Source organism: Tursiops truncatus, chromosome 5 (assembly GCF_011762595.2).
Source record: "Tursiops truncatus isolate mTurTru1 chromosome 5, mTurTru1.mat.Y, whole genome shotgun sequence".
NCBI lineage: Eukaryota > Metazoa > Chordata > Mammalia > Artiodactyla > Delphinidae > Tursiops > Tursiops truncatus.
The window spans coordinates 14,115,318-14,130,364 of NC_047038.1; the positions used below are offsets into that span (position 1 = coordinate 14,115,318).

General features: G+C 37.8%; 1 long non-coding RNA gene across 4 annotated transcripts in view; it reads left to right on the forward strand.

The window, feature by feature from the left end:
- Window positions 1–92: 92 nt before the first annotated feature.
- LOC109548768 (uncharacterized) overlaps window positions 93–15,047 on the forward strand; it is an 86,385-nt gene continuing 71,430 nt past the window's right edge. For all 4 annotated transcript variants that reach the window (XR_012331873.1, XR_004526607.2, XR_012331872.1 and 1 more), the window contains exon 1: window positions 93–282. This is a non-coding gene — a long non-coding RNA (uncharacterized lncRNA). The remainder of the gene's footprint in view (window positions 283–15,047) is intronic.

A 15,047-nucleotide genomic window follows, 5' to 3' on the forward strand; every position in this document is an offset into this window, starting at 1 on the left:
ACCACAGCCACCGAAAGGTCTCCCGGGCACCTTCCGAGGCCTGGGCGGCGCCTCCGCGCTCCCATTTTGAAAAACTCCCGCCGGTTGCCGTTCTAGCGAGGTTGGAGGGGACGTAAGGAGGCGGGGCGTTCCGCAGAAGCTGCGCCTGGGCGCGCATGCGTGGCAGGCTCCTTATCCGCTCGCCTCCGGGCCGAGGACCGGAAGTGCTTCGGCGGCCGAGAACTTGGTTGGGAGCATTGGCAGTTCGGCTCTTGGAAGACCCGCGCAAGACGGATAAAAAAGGTAGCCTAAGATATGAGATATTCACAACTAGTCAGTTACTTCACGGTCTGAAAAGCTACTTCTTCCAATTCTGTAAAGGGTTTAAAACAATTTTTGAATTCCAAATGCTTAAACTTGACGGAGCAGCGTAGGGGAAAAAAGTCAGTACCTGACTTAACCACCCGTTTACACCTCTGTACTTACTCCAGTTTTTCATATCTGTAATGAATGGATACGGTGCTTTAAGAAAATTGACTCCATTATTTATTTTGGTAAATTTCTATTAATTATAATGCCATCTGTAGAATAACACATTTGAGAGTTCTCACACACGTGCGATAATGTATTGATCAAAAAAGACCTCCGACGGGCTTCCCTAGTGGCGCAGTGGTTGGGAGTCTGCCTGCCGATGCAGGGGACGCGGGTACGGGCCCCGGTCCGGGAAGATCCCTCATGCCGCGGAGCGGCTGGGCCCGTGAGCCATGGCCGCTGAGCCTGCGCGTCCGGAGCCTGTGCTCCGCAACGGGAGAGGCCCCAGCAGTGAGAGGCCCGCATACCACACACACACACAAAAGACCTCCGAGGGCTTCCCTGGTGGCGCAGTGGTTGAGAGTCCGCCTGCTGATGCAGGGGACACAGGTTCGTGTCCCGGTCCGGGAAAATCCCACATGCCGTGGAGCGGCTGGGCCCGTGAGCCATGGCCGCTGAGCCTGCGCGTCCGGAGCCTGTGCTCCGCAACGGGAGAGGCCACAACAGTGAGAGGCCCGCGTACCGCAAAAAAAAAGACCTGAAATTTTTAGACGTTTATAAAAATCTTATATGTTCTTGTATAATGTTATGTCATAATTCTTGTTATTACTTTAAAATGTATATCTCAGAAATAACTAAAAAAAAAAAGACCTCTGAGGTTGGTATGATACACTTTATGCAGATGAGAAGATGGTGATATTCAGCAAGGACATGTAACAAACTGAGAACTACTCCACAAACTTAGGTCAGTTTCTAAATGGAAAGCTCTTTTCTTCTACATTAATGGATATATCAGGTTTATGTAAGTTTGTCTACCTGCAAGCTGTATAAAAGCTGTTCAGAGAAAAGTCCACTTTTCCCTTCGTTCCTGGAAATCCTTCCTTTAGGGTTATATATTACAACGCTTGAGCGGTTGGTTCCAGAGTCCAGTCTTCCAATTAGACTTGCTTTTGCTGTTAAACTTTCAGAAGTTCCTGTAATTTGCTGTCACTGTGGGGTTTTTTTTTGGGGGGGGTGTGGAGGTTGTGGTGTTTATCCTTTATTCTGTTAGTATCAGGGATTATATCGACTTAAAAAGAAAAGAATGTTTTAGAGCGGTTATAGGTTCACAGGAAAACTTAGTGGAAGGTACTGAGAGTTCCCATATACTCCCTCCTCTCAAACATGCATAGCTTCCCCCATTATCAGCATCACTCACCAGAAAGGTACATTTTTAGTAAGGATGAACCTACTTGACTCATCATAATCATGCAAAGTCCATAGTTCACCTTAGGATTCACTCGTGATGTTGTATATTCTATGGGTTTGGACAAATGTATAATGACATATATCCATCATTATAGTATTTTCACTGCCCTAAAAATCCTCTGTGCTCCTCCTATTCACCACCCTCACCCCACCCCAGCAACCACTGATCTTTTTACTTTCTTAATCGTTTTGACTTTTCCAGAATGTTGAATAGTTGGAATCATATAGAATGTAGCCTTTAAAGATTAGCTTCTTTCACTTAGTAATATGCATTTAAGTTTCCTCCATGCCTTTTCATGGCTTGATAGCTCACTTCTTTTAGCGCTGAATAATGTTCCGTGGTCTGGATATATTACAGTTTATTTATCCATTTACCTATTGAAGGACATCTGAGTTGCTTCCAAGTTTTGGCAATTATGAGTAAAACTGCTATAAATGTCCACTTGCAGGATTTTCTGTGGACATGTTTTCAGCTCCTTTCAGTAAATACCAAGGAAAGCAATTGCTGGATCTTATGGTAAGGGTATATTTTAGTTTTGTAAGAAACTTCTAAACTGTCTTCCAAAGTGGCTGTACCACTTTTCATTCCTACTAGCAATGAATTAGTATTCCTGTTCCACATCCTCACCAGCATTTGATGTTATCATTGTTCTGGATTTTAGCCTAGAAATTCTAATAGCTGTGTAGTTGCATCTTGTTTTAATTTGCATTTCCCTGATGATACATGATGTAGGACATCTTTTCATATGTTTATTTGCCATCTGTATGTCTGTCTCCTTTGGTGAGATATGGATTAAACTCTTTGCCTTGGTTTTTTAATCGTGTTGTTTGTTTTCTTATGGTTGAGTTTTAAGAGTTCTTTGTATTTTAGATAACAGTCTTTTATCATTGTTTCTTTTGCAACATCCTCCCAGTCTGTGGCTTGTCTCTCATTATCTTGAGATGTCTTTCGGAAGGGCAAAAGTTTTTCATTTTAAAGAAGTCCAGCTTATCAATTATTTGTTTCATGGATTGTGTCTTGGTGTTGTATCTAAAGGGCCATTGTCATACCCAAGGTAATCTTAGTTTTCTCCTGTGTTATCTTCTAGGAGTTTTATAGTTTTATTTTTAGGTTTGTGATCCATTTTGAGTTAATTTTTGTGAAGGCTGTAAAGGCTGTGTATAGAGTCATTTTTTTGCATGTGGTTAACCAGTTTTTTTATCACCATTTGTTGAAAAAACTATCTTTGCTTCATTCTATTGTCTTTGCTCCTTTGTCAATGATTAATTGACTGTATTTCTGTGCATCTATTTCTGGGCTCTCTGTTCTTTCCCATTGATCTATTTGTCTGTTCTTTCACCAATACCACACTGTCTTGATTACAGTAGATTTATATGACCCAATACCCTTAGTAGTATCGGTCCTCCAACTTTGTTCTCCTTCAATACTGCACTGGCTATTCTGGGTCTTTTGCCTCTCAGTATACACTTTAGAATCAGCTTGTTGATAGCTATAAAATAACTTGCTGGGATTTCAGTTGGGATTGCATTGAATCTGTAGATCAAAGTTAGGAAAAACTGACATCTTGACAATATTGAGCCTTCCTATCCATGATCACAGAATATCTCTCCATTTATCTAGTTCTTCTTTGATTTCTTTCATCATAGATTTGTTGTATTCCTCGTATAGATCTTGTACATATTTCGTTAGATTTACACCTAAGTATTTCATTTTGGGGATGCTACTGTAAATTGCATTGTATTTTAAATTTCAAATTGCACTTGTTCAGTGCTGGTATATAGGAAAGCAATTGACTTTTGTATATAAACCATATATCCTGCAACCTTGCTATAATCACTTATTAGTTCCAGGAAGGTTTTTTGTTGTTGTTGTTTGGTTTCCTACATAGGTGATAGAATAATCTGTGACCAAAGACAGTTATGTCTTCCTTCCAAACCTGTACATGTGTTCTTTCCTTTTCTTGTTTTATTGCAGTAGCTAGTACTTCCAGTATGATGTTGAAAAGGCATTATGGGAGGGGGCATACTTGCCTTGTTTCTGATATTAGTGGAAATGCTTCTAGTTTCTCACCATTAAGTATGATGTTAGCTGTAGGTTTTTTTCTTAAAATTTTTTTTTCTTTTTTGGCCATGCCATGCAGCATGTGGGATCTTAGTTCCCTAACCAGGGATTGAACCCCGCCCCCCCCTTGCATTGGGAGTGCGGAGTCTTAACCACTGGACCACCAGGGAAGTCCCTGTAGGTTTTTTATAGATATTCTTTATCAAGTTAAGGAAGATCTCCTCTACTGCTAGTTTATTGAGCGTTTTTATCATCAGTGGGTGTTGGATTTTGTCAAATACTTTCTCTGCATCTATTGATATGATCATGTGATTTTCTCTTTATCCTGTTGATGTGATGAATTACATTAATTAAATTTTGAGTGTTGAATCTCACTTGGTCATGGTGTATAATTCTTTTTAATTCAATTCGCTAATATTTTGTTGAGGATTTTTACATCTGTGTTAATGAGAGATATTCGTCTGTAGTTTCTTTCCTTGTAATGTTGTCAACTGGGTTTGGTGTTATGGTAATGCTGACCTAAGAGAATGAGTTAGGAAGTATTCCCTCTGCTTCTGTCTTCTGAAGGAGATTGTAGAGAATTGGTATAATTTCTTCCTTAAAAGTTTGATAGAATTCAGCAGTGAACGCATCTGGGCCTGGTGCTTTCTGTTTTGGAAGGTTATCCATCATTGATTCAATTTCTTTAATATAGATATAGGCCTAAACATTGTCTGTTTCTTTTTGTGTGAGTTTTGGCAGATTACGTGTTACAGAAATTGGTCCATTTCTTCTAGGTTATGAAATTTGTGGGCGTAGAGTTGTTCAAAGTATTCCTTTATTATCCTTTTCATGTCCATGGGATCTGTAGTGATGTCCTCTCTATCATTTCTGATATTAGTAATTTGTAACTTCTCTCTTTTTTTCTTAGTTAGCCTGGCTAGAGTCATATGAATTTTTTGATCTTTTCAAAGAATTAGCTTTTGGTTTTGTTGATTTTTCTCTATTGATTTACTGTTTTCAATTTCATTGATTTCTCTAATTCTTTTTTTTTAATATCTTTATTGGAGTATAATTGCTTTACAGTGTTGTGTTAGTTTCTGCTCTATAACAAAGTGAATCAGCTATATACATATGTATATCCCCATATCCCCTCCCTCTTACGTCTCCCTCCCACCCTCCTTATTCCACCCCTCTAGGTGGTTGCAAAGCACCGAGCTGATCTCCCTGTGCCATGCAGCTGCTTCCCACTAGCTATCTATTTTACATTTGGTAGTGTATATATGTCAGTGCTACTCTCTTACTTTGTCCCAGCTTACCCTTTCCCCTCCCGTGTCCTCAAGTCCATTCTCTACGTCTGTGTCTTTATTCCTGTCCTGCCCGTAGGTTCATCAGAACCATTTTTTTTTCTAGATTCCATATATATGTATTAGCATACGGTATTTGTTTTTCTCTTTCTTACTTGCTTCACTCTGTATGACCGACTCTAGGTCTATTCACCTCACTACAAATAACTCAATTTCGTTTCTTTTTATGGCTGGGTAATATTCCATTGTATATATGCGCCACATCTTCTTTATCCATTCATCTGTCTATGGACACTTAGGTTGCTTCCATGTCCTGGCTATTGTAAATAGTGCTGCAATGAATATTGGATTTCGCTGATTCTTATTGTTTCTTTTTTTTTGCTTACTTTTGATTTAACTTGCTTTTTTATTTTTCTAGTTTCCTGATGGGGAGGTTTAGATGATTTTATTTACTTAATTATTTTATTTTTTTCTTTTCCATTATGGTTTATTACAGGATATTGAATATAGTTCCCAGTACTGTACAATAGACCTGTTGTTTATCCATTCTGTATATAATGGTTTGCATCTGCTAGTCCCAAACCCCCAATCCATCCCTCCCCTACTCACCCTCCTCCTGGGCAACCCCAAGTCTGTTCTCTATGTCTGTGAGTCTGTTTCTGTTTCATAGGTAAGTTCATTTGTGTCATATTTTAGATTCCATTTATGTGATATCATATGCTATTATCTTTCTTTTTCTGACTTATTTCACTTGGTATGATAATCTCTAGGTCCATCCATGTAGCTGCAAATGGCATTATTTCATTCTTTTTTATGGCTGAGTAATTTTCCATTGTATATATACCACATCTTCTTTATCCATTCATCTGTTGATGGACACTTAGGTTGTTCACATCTCTTGGCTTTTGTAAGTAGTGCTGCTATGAACATTGGGGTGCATGTATTTTTTTGAATTAGAGCTTTGTCTGGATATATGCCGCAGAATGGGATTTCTGGATCACATAGCAACTCTATTTTTAGTTTTTTGGGGAGCCTCCATGGTGGCTGCAGCAATTTACATTCGCACCAACAGTGTAGGAGGGTTCCCTTTTCTGCACACTCTCTGCAGCATTTATTATTTGTAGACTAGACTTTTTACTGATGGACATTCTGACCAGTATTAGGTGATACCTCATTGTTGTTTTGATTTGCATTTCTCTAATAATTAGCGATGTTGAACATTTTTTCATGTACCTATTGGCCATCTGTATGTCTTCTTTGAAGAAATGTCTAGTTAGGTCTTCTGCCCATTTTTTAAATGGATTTTGTTGTTGTTATTGAGTTGAATGAGCTGTTTGTATATTTTGGAGATTAACCCCTTGTTGTTTGCATCACTTGCAAATATTTTCTCCCAGTCTATAGGTTGTCTTTTCATTTTGTTTACTGTTTCCTTTGCTGTGCAAAAGCTTATGTTTTATTAGGTCCCGTTTGTTTATTTTTGCTTTTATTTCTATTGCCTTGGTAGACTGATCTAAGAAAACATTGGTATGGTTTATGTCAGAGAATGTTTTGCTGTGTTCTCCTGTAGGAATTTTATGGTGTTACGACTTATATTTAAGTCTTCAAACCATTTTGAGTTTATTTTTATATATGGTGTGAGGGAGTGTTCTAATTTCATTGATTTACATGAGGCTGTCCAGCTTTCCCAACACCAGTTGCTGAAGAGACTGTCTTTTCTCCATTGTATATTCTTGCCTCCTTTGTTAATTGGCAAGATTAATTGACCGTAGGTGTGTGGGTTTATTTCTGGGCTCTCTATTCTGTTTCATTGATCCATATGTCTTTTTTTCTGACAATACCATGCTGTTTTGATTACTGTAGCTAATTGTAGTATTGTCTGAAGTCTGGGAAAGGTATGCCTCTTGCTTTGTTCTTTTTCCTTAGGATTGCTTTGTCAATTCTGGTTCTTTTATGGTTCCATATAAATTTTAGGATTATTTGTTCTAGTTCTGTGAAAAATGTCATGGGTAATTTGATAGGGATGACGTTAAATCTGTATATTGCTTTGGGTAGTATGGCCATTTTAACAATATTAATTCTTCCAAGAGCATGGGATGGCTTTCCATTTGCTTAAATCATCTTCAGTTTCCTTCATCAATGTTTTATAGTTCTCAGCATATAGTTCTTTCACCTCCTTGATCAGGCTTATTCCAAAGTATTTTATTTTATTTTATTATTATTTTTTTTTGTGGTACGCGGGCCTGTCACTGTTGTGGCCTCTCCCGTTGCAGAGCACAGGCTCCGGACGCACAGGCTCAGCGGCCATGGCTCACAGGCCCAGCCGTTCTGCGGCATGTGGGATCTTCCTGGACCGGGGCCTGAACCCGTGTCCCCTGCATCGGCAGGCGGACTCTCAACCACTGCGCCACCAGGGAAGCCCAGTATTTTATTTTTTGATACCATTTAAAAAGGGATTTTTTTTTTTACTTCCTCTTTCTGATATTTCATTGTTAGTGTAAAGAAATGCAACCAATTTTTGTATGTTAATCTTGTGTCCTGCTACCTCGCTGAATTCGTTTATCAGTTCTAGTAGTTTTTGTGTGGAGTCTTTAGGATTTTCTATATATTAGTATCATATCATTTGCACATAATGATAATGTTACCTCTTCTCTTCCAATTTGGATACCTTTTATTTCTTTTTCTTGTCTGATTGTTGTGGCTAGGACTTCCAATACTATGTTGAATAGAAGTGGGAAGGCCTTCAGCTTTTCACCATTGAGTGTTAGGTTGGCTGTGGGCTTTTCATAAATAGTTTTTACTATGTTGAGATATGTTCCCACTGTACCCACTTTGGTAAGAGTTTTTATCATGAATGGATGCTGAATTTTGTTAAATGCTTTTTCTGCCTCTGTTGAGATGACCATGTGGTTTTTGTCTTTTCTTTTGTTTATGTGGTGTATCATACTGATTGATTTGCATATGTTGAACCATCCTTGTGACCCTAGGATGAATCTAACTTGGTCATGATGTGTGATCTTTTTTATGTGTTGTTGGATTCAGTTTGCTAATATTTTGTTGAGGATTTTTGCATGTATATTCATCAAAGATATTGGCCTGTTATCTTCCTTTTTGGTAATGTCTTTTTCTGGTTTTGGTATTACGGTAATGGTGGCTTCATAGAATGACTTAGTTAGTGTTCCCTCATTTTCAGTCTTTTGGAAGAGTTTGAGAAGGATTGGTATAAGTTCTTCTTCGTATGTTTGGTAGAATTCCCCAGTGAAGCCATCTGGTCCTGGACTTTTGTTTGCAGGGATATATATATATTTAAATTACAATTAAGTTCAGGTTTATCCTTACTGATTTCTTCCTGCTGTATATGTTCATTTCTAAGAGAGTGTTTGAAGTCTCCAACTATGATAGTGGTTTCATCTATTTCTCCTTGCTGTTCTATCAGTTTTTGTCTCACCCAGTTTATGCTCTGTTGTTAGGTGTATACACATTAAAAATTGTTATGTCTTTTTGGAGTATTGACCCTTTTATCATTATGTAATACCTTTCTTTATCCCTGTTAACTTCCCTTACTTTGAAGTCTGCTTTGTTGCAAATTAATATAACTTCTCCTGCTTTCTTTTGACTAGTGTTAGCATGATATATTTTTCTCCATCCACTTACTTTCAATCTATGTGAGTCTTTATATTAAAGTGGGTTTCTTGTAGGTAAGTTTAGATAGTTGGGTTTTCACTCTGACAATCACTTGTCTTTGAATTGGTGCATTTAACTATTGAGCCGCAAAGTAATTATTGATATATTTGGATTAATATTTACCATATTTGTTGCTGTTTTCTATTTGTTGCCTTTGTTCTTTGTTCCTATTTTTGTCTTCTACTCTTTTTCTGCCTTTTAGTTTTAATTGATCATTTTATTTGATTTCATTTTCTCTCCTTTCTTAGCATATCAGTTATACTTTTTTTTTAACATTTTTTAGTGTTTTCCCCAGAGTTTGCAGTGTACGTTGACAACTAATCTTAGTCCATTTTCAAATAACACTACACCATTTTGCTGTAGATTTAATATTTGTGTCCCTCCAAATTCATATGTTGAAACCTTATGGTATTTGGAGATGGCACTTTTGTGTGGTGATAATGCCATGAAGGTGGAGACCTCATGAATGGGACTAGTTCCCTTATAAAAGAGAACCCAGAGAGCTCCCTTGCCTCTTTCACCATGTGGAAGTGAGAAGACAGCCGGCTCTGAACCAGGAAGCAGTTTCTCGTCAGCCACCAAATCTTCTAAAGAACTTCTTTTAACATTTTTGCAAGGCATTTTTGTTTTCAAACTTTTTATTTTCAAATAATTTCAAACTTAGAGAAAATTTACAAACATAATAGAGAAATTTCTCTATCAGTGACTTCACTGTGTAGCCCCAGGTGTGCTGTGTACTCTGTAGGACCTGTGAGTAATAAACCTTGTTGTTTTTTTCAAAGTTTCCTGATGTTTATTGCTGAAGGCATCTTGCAATCATAATAAGAACCACAAGGGCTGATCCAGCCACAGCAGTGGTTCTGAAAGGGGAAATGTTTGTGTGTGGGACTCACTGTGGGCCTGGGTGAATGCCTCGAGGCATTTCTAGCCCATAGCATCACTATTGATATGCTGATACTGGTGCAAAACACACATATGTTTTATATCACAGGTTACTAACAAACAACAAAGAAGCATCCAAAAACAGCCGTTTCTGCTCCTCAGGTGCAACCATCTTCAATTCATTTAACACCTTAGTTTTGTATATTTTACCTTATTACTAAATAGCATGCTTATGTTCTTTGTTGATTTTTTAGTTTTAGATTTAAATCTATTTTCTATTGTAGATGAGGAATTATGTATTTAGTTGTTTTTACTTTCATCCTTCTCTGTCCTCCCTTCATCTAATCTCATCCTCCAAATGTAGTTACCTCATAATTTTTGTTTATCACAATATTCAGTTTATATTATAATTAAGTAAATATCACTAACTTCCAGCTGAGACATAAAATCCTTTTTCCTTTATTTATGTAACTTTTGGTTTTCCCTACAGTTAAAAAGAATGAGAAACAATGCTAGTACCCTGAACAATGCAAAGAATAGTGATGTATAGCTCTGAAGAAGCTATTTTAAGAACATCTCTGCTTTAAACTTATTCAGTGATGTATGTCAATTATTTCTCAGTAAAACTGGGGAAAAATATCTAATTTCTTAGGACAATTAGTTTCCCTCTGAAGTAGCCCAAGTCAAGAGATAAGAGTACTTTATTACGACAGTCTGTTGGCTATATATAGAATTTACAAATAAATGTGAGGATCGTAGGGAAGCTTCATTTTCTACCTTCTGTAGCCTATAATTTTTAAAATATTTATGTTGAACAAAATTCCCTCTCTCACTCTCTCTGTCTCTTTCTTTAACCAAGGGCTGGGTTCTCAGGGTAAATGCTCCTAGTTGAAATACATGTCCTCAAGTGGCTTACCTATGTGTCTCTGTCCATGGGTGACTTTGAAGTGTGCATGCTTTTTCAAGCAGGATCATGCTGTATTTTATGAGACTAACTTTTTTCTTTGTGGTCTGTGGCTTAGTAACTGCTCTTATTCTATAGCAAATGACGAATGAGGACAGGCAAAAATGAGTTTTCATGGCTGCTTGTCTCAGGATGTGAACAGACTGTCTCCAGCAGCTGAAAACATTTGTGTCCACACAACAGGCCACCAGGCCTGGGTGCCGAATCTCCCTTACATGGCATCATTTGCCTCTAATCAGGATACATTTTACTCTTGTGGAGTGTTTGGTATAGAAAACTGGTATGGGTAAACTGACTTTCTCCACTGCTTATAATAAAATATTCCAGTTGACTTTATGAGGTGAAAACAGTTTTCATTTGGTGAGCTAATCAGTTAACAGCTACACCGAGTGTCTTTTTTGCAAAGGATATAGACACAAACAGATTCATTGGAAAAAAATGCTGTCGTTGATTAGTTATATATGCCTAGGTATATGTAGAATGTAGCATATGTACTAACTCTTATATACCACCCTTATACAGCTCTTATTCTATTCTAAGTGCCTTACATACATTAACTAATCTTATCCTCTCAATAACTATATGCAATAGTTATTATTTTATAGATGAGGAAACTAAGGCATAGAGATGTCAAGCAACTTCACCAGGGTCACATAGCTAGTAAGTGGCCAATGCATGATTTGAATCCAGGGAGTCTAGTTTCAGAGTTTGGGTTCTGAGCCACTATGTTTCTTTGTATTTATTATCCCATTTTGTATTTATTATCCCATTTTGATCAAGACAGACTACCTGGGTCGGCCTGGTTCAGTAAAGGCCTCACATTTTTTCCTGGCCTAGAATGCAAGAAGCAGTCTTCTCCACTGTGATGCTTACTAAACATGAGCTTCGTAGGTCTCTATCACCCTTCTTTCCCTCCAGGCTGATAAGAATTTAGGTTCCTTACCTCACAAAATGAGGTGACTTTTTCAAACAGAAAAGTAGCACCCAGAATGAATAGGTGCTCAGAGTGCACGATGGTGACAGTTCACCCCAGGTCATTGAAATGCATTATGTCTGAAAGTGACAGGCAAAGTTGAAGACAATGCTATAGTGTAAAATGTTTCAAGCCCGTTATTCACCCCAAGTTAGGTGACCCTTTTGTCTTTTAAGTGACCATTTATTAAGTGCTAAGTGCTTAACTGCATTATTTCATCTGATCCTCTCAACAGCCCTTGTAGGTTGTGGTTTATCTGCATTACACAGATGAAGAAACTAAGACTCAGGGAGATTAAGTAAATTTTCTTTGACTCCAAAGTCCCTTTCAATTGTATCAGAAATTTTCAACTTCTTTTGTTTTTGTTGCTGCTGAATCCTAAGTTTAATGAAAATCCCAATTGCAAAACAGACAGTGGCAGTGGGGTCCCAGAAGTTCACCTGTTAGCCTCATAACTCCCCTTTCCCAGACGCTCTAGTCCTTCACAGACCACATTTGGGAAACCACTGAATGTCCCCTGCAGTTTAACAGCTGAAAATCACATCCTGACTTGGTGTGGTTGACTGTGGTTGATGTCTCGTCTTGTAGGAAGATTTTCCAACCTGGGACACTTTGGGGACATTCCGCAGCCACTTAAATGTAGACTCCCCTTTAGACTGAACAGGAAGATACAGAAGGAAGTACACCTTCCTTGTCTACAAGGTTTTCAGACTTCTCCAGCACCAGGTGTTTTTTTCAAATTTCATTTTAATTTGTATGTAATATACTATTATTTTGAAAATATTTGTTAAACTATTACTCTCTCTTAGGTAATCAATGTTAACTTTGAAATGGTTCCTTCCATACCTTGCTATTTTTGTACAAATATATACATATTTCCTGTTACTTAAAGAAATGGGATCATTATATGTACTGCAATTTATATTTTTAAACTCCCAGTGTATCAAATTAATTACCCAAGATCACCACATATAAATTGAACTTATAATTTCCCATAGTATAGACATACCAAAAGCCTGATATTTTCATATAAGAACTTGTCACATTGGCTACTGGAAGTCTAAGGCCTTGTATTTTTGGTACCCCCTCCTTTTTATTCCTGAGAGAATTCTGAGTGGGGCTTCTGAATATTCTTGGGGCTAAGCTGCTTACAACATAAAGCTGGTGACCCCAGGAATGGAGGACTGACCTACCTTCCATGGTCTAAAGTGCAGGATACCTTCCTTTCAGGCACTTTCCAGTATCCCCTACATTGGAGGGACCCATTGTCCCCTCCATACCTATTCTTTTTTTCTTTTTTAAATTTTTGTTTAACCTATTTAAACTAAAAAAGAAAAAAAAAAAGCACCAACCCCCCCCCCCCCAGTTCATCTATTTCTCCTACCCCCACCACCTGCCTCTTGGAACCACCAGTCTGTGTTCTGTATCTATGAACTTGTTTTGTTCATTTGTTCATTTTTTGTTTAGATTCCACATATAAGAGAAATCATGTGGTATCTCTCTTTCTCTCTCTGACTTACTGACTTGTTTTACTTAGCATAATGTCCTTTTAGTCCATCATGTTATCAATTTGTGCAAGATTTTTTCTTTTTTATGGTCAAATAATATTATAGTATATATGTAAAATACCATATCTTCTTCTTCTTTTTTTTTTTTTTTTTTTGCGGTACGGGAGCCTCTCACTGTTGTGGCCTCTCCCGTTGTGGAGCACAGGCTCCGGAAGCGCAGGCTCAGTGGCCATGGCTCACGGGCCCAGCTGCTCCGCGGCATGTGGGATCTTCTCGGACCGGGGCATGAACCCGTGTCCCCTGCATCGGCAGGCAGACTCTCAACCACTGCACCACCAGGGAAGCCCACCATACCTTCTTTATCTAATTATTTATCAGTGGACACTTAGGTTGTTTCCATATCTTGACTATTGTAAGTAGTACTGCAGTGAAACATAGGGGTGCATGTGCATGTGTAGTTTTGACTTAGTGTTTTTTTTTATTTGGATAAATACCCAGAAATGGAACTGGTAGTTCTATTTTTAATCTTTTAAGGAAACACCATACTGTTTTCCATGGTGGTTGCACCAATTTATGTTCCTGCCGTCAGTGCACATGGGTTCCCTTTTCTCTACATCCTTGCCAACACTGGCTATTTGTTGACTTTTTGATGACAGCCATTCTGACAGGTGTAAAGTGGTATCACATTGTGGTTTTGATTTGCATTTTCCTGATTAGTCATGAGGAGCATCTTTTCATGTGCCTGTTGGACATCTGTATGTCTTCTTTGGAAAACTCTATTCAGATCTTCTACCCATTTTTCAATTGGGTTGTTTGTGTTTTTGCTGTTGAGTTGTGTGAGTTCTTTCTATATTTTGGATATTAACCCCTTACCAGATATATGATTTGAAATTATTTTATCTCATTCAGTAGGTTGCCTTTTTGTTGATGGTTTCCTTTGCTGGGCAGAAGCTTTTTAGTTTGATGTTTTGCCATGTGTTTTTCTTTTCTTGGCTTTTGCTTTTGGTGTCAGATTTAGAAAGTCATTGCTAAAACCTATGTCAAGGAGCTTACCACCTATGTTTTCTAATAGGAATTTTATGGTTTCAAGCCTCGTGTTCAAGTCTTTAATCCATTTTGAGTTAATTTTTGTGTATGATGTAAGATAGTGGTATAGTCTCATTCTTTTGCATGTGATTGCCCAGTTTTTCCACCACCATTTATTGACAGCTTGTCCTTTCCTCACTATATATTCTTGACTACTTTATCATGAATCAGTAGATTGTATAAGTGTGGGTTTATTTCTGGGTTCTTGAGTCTGTCCCATTGATCTATGTGTCTTTTTTTTTTTTTTTTTCCCTGCACTGTGGGATCTTAGTTCCTTGACTAGGGATTGAAACCAGGCCATGGCAGTGAAAGTGCCAACTCCTAACCATCGGCCCTCCAGGGAGCTACCTATGTGTCTTTTTTAATCCCGGTGCCATACTGTTTTAATTACTATAGCTTTGCAACATAGTTTGAAATTAGGAATCATGATGCCTCCAATTTTCTTATTCTTTCTCAAGATTGCTTTGGCTATGTGGGTTCCTTTGTGGTTCCATACAAATTTTAGGATTGTTCTGTTTTTGTGAAAAATACCATTGGAATTTTGATGTTTTAACAATATTAATTCTTCCAATCCATGAGCACGGCATCTCTTTCCATTTATTAGTGTCTTCAGTTTCTTTCATTAATATCTTGTAGTTTTCAATATATAGATGTTAAATTTTGGGGTCAAATTTATTTCTAAGCATTTTATTCTTTTTGATGCAGTTGTAAGTGGGATTGTTTTCTTAATTTCTTTTTCTGATAGTTTGTTATTAGTGTATAGAAGTGCAACTGATTTTTGTGTATTGATTTTATATTCTGCAACTTTACTGAGTTCATTTATTAGTTCTAACAGTTTTTTGAGGGA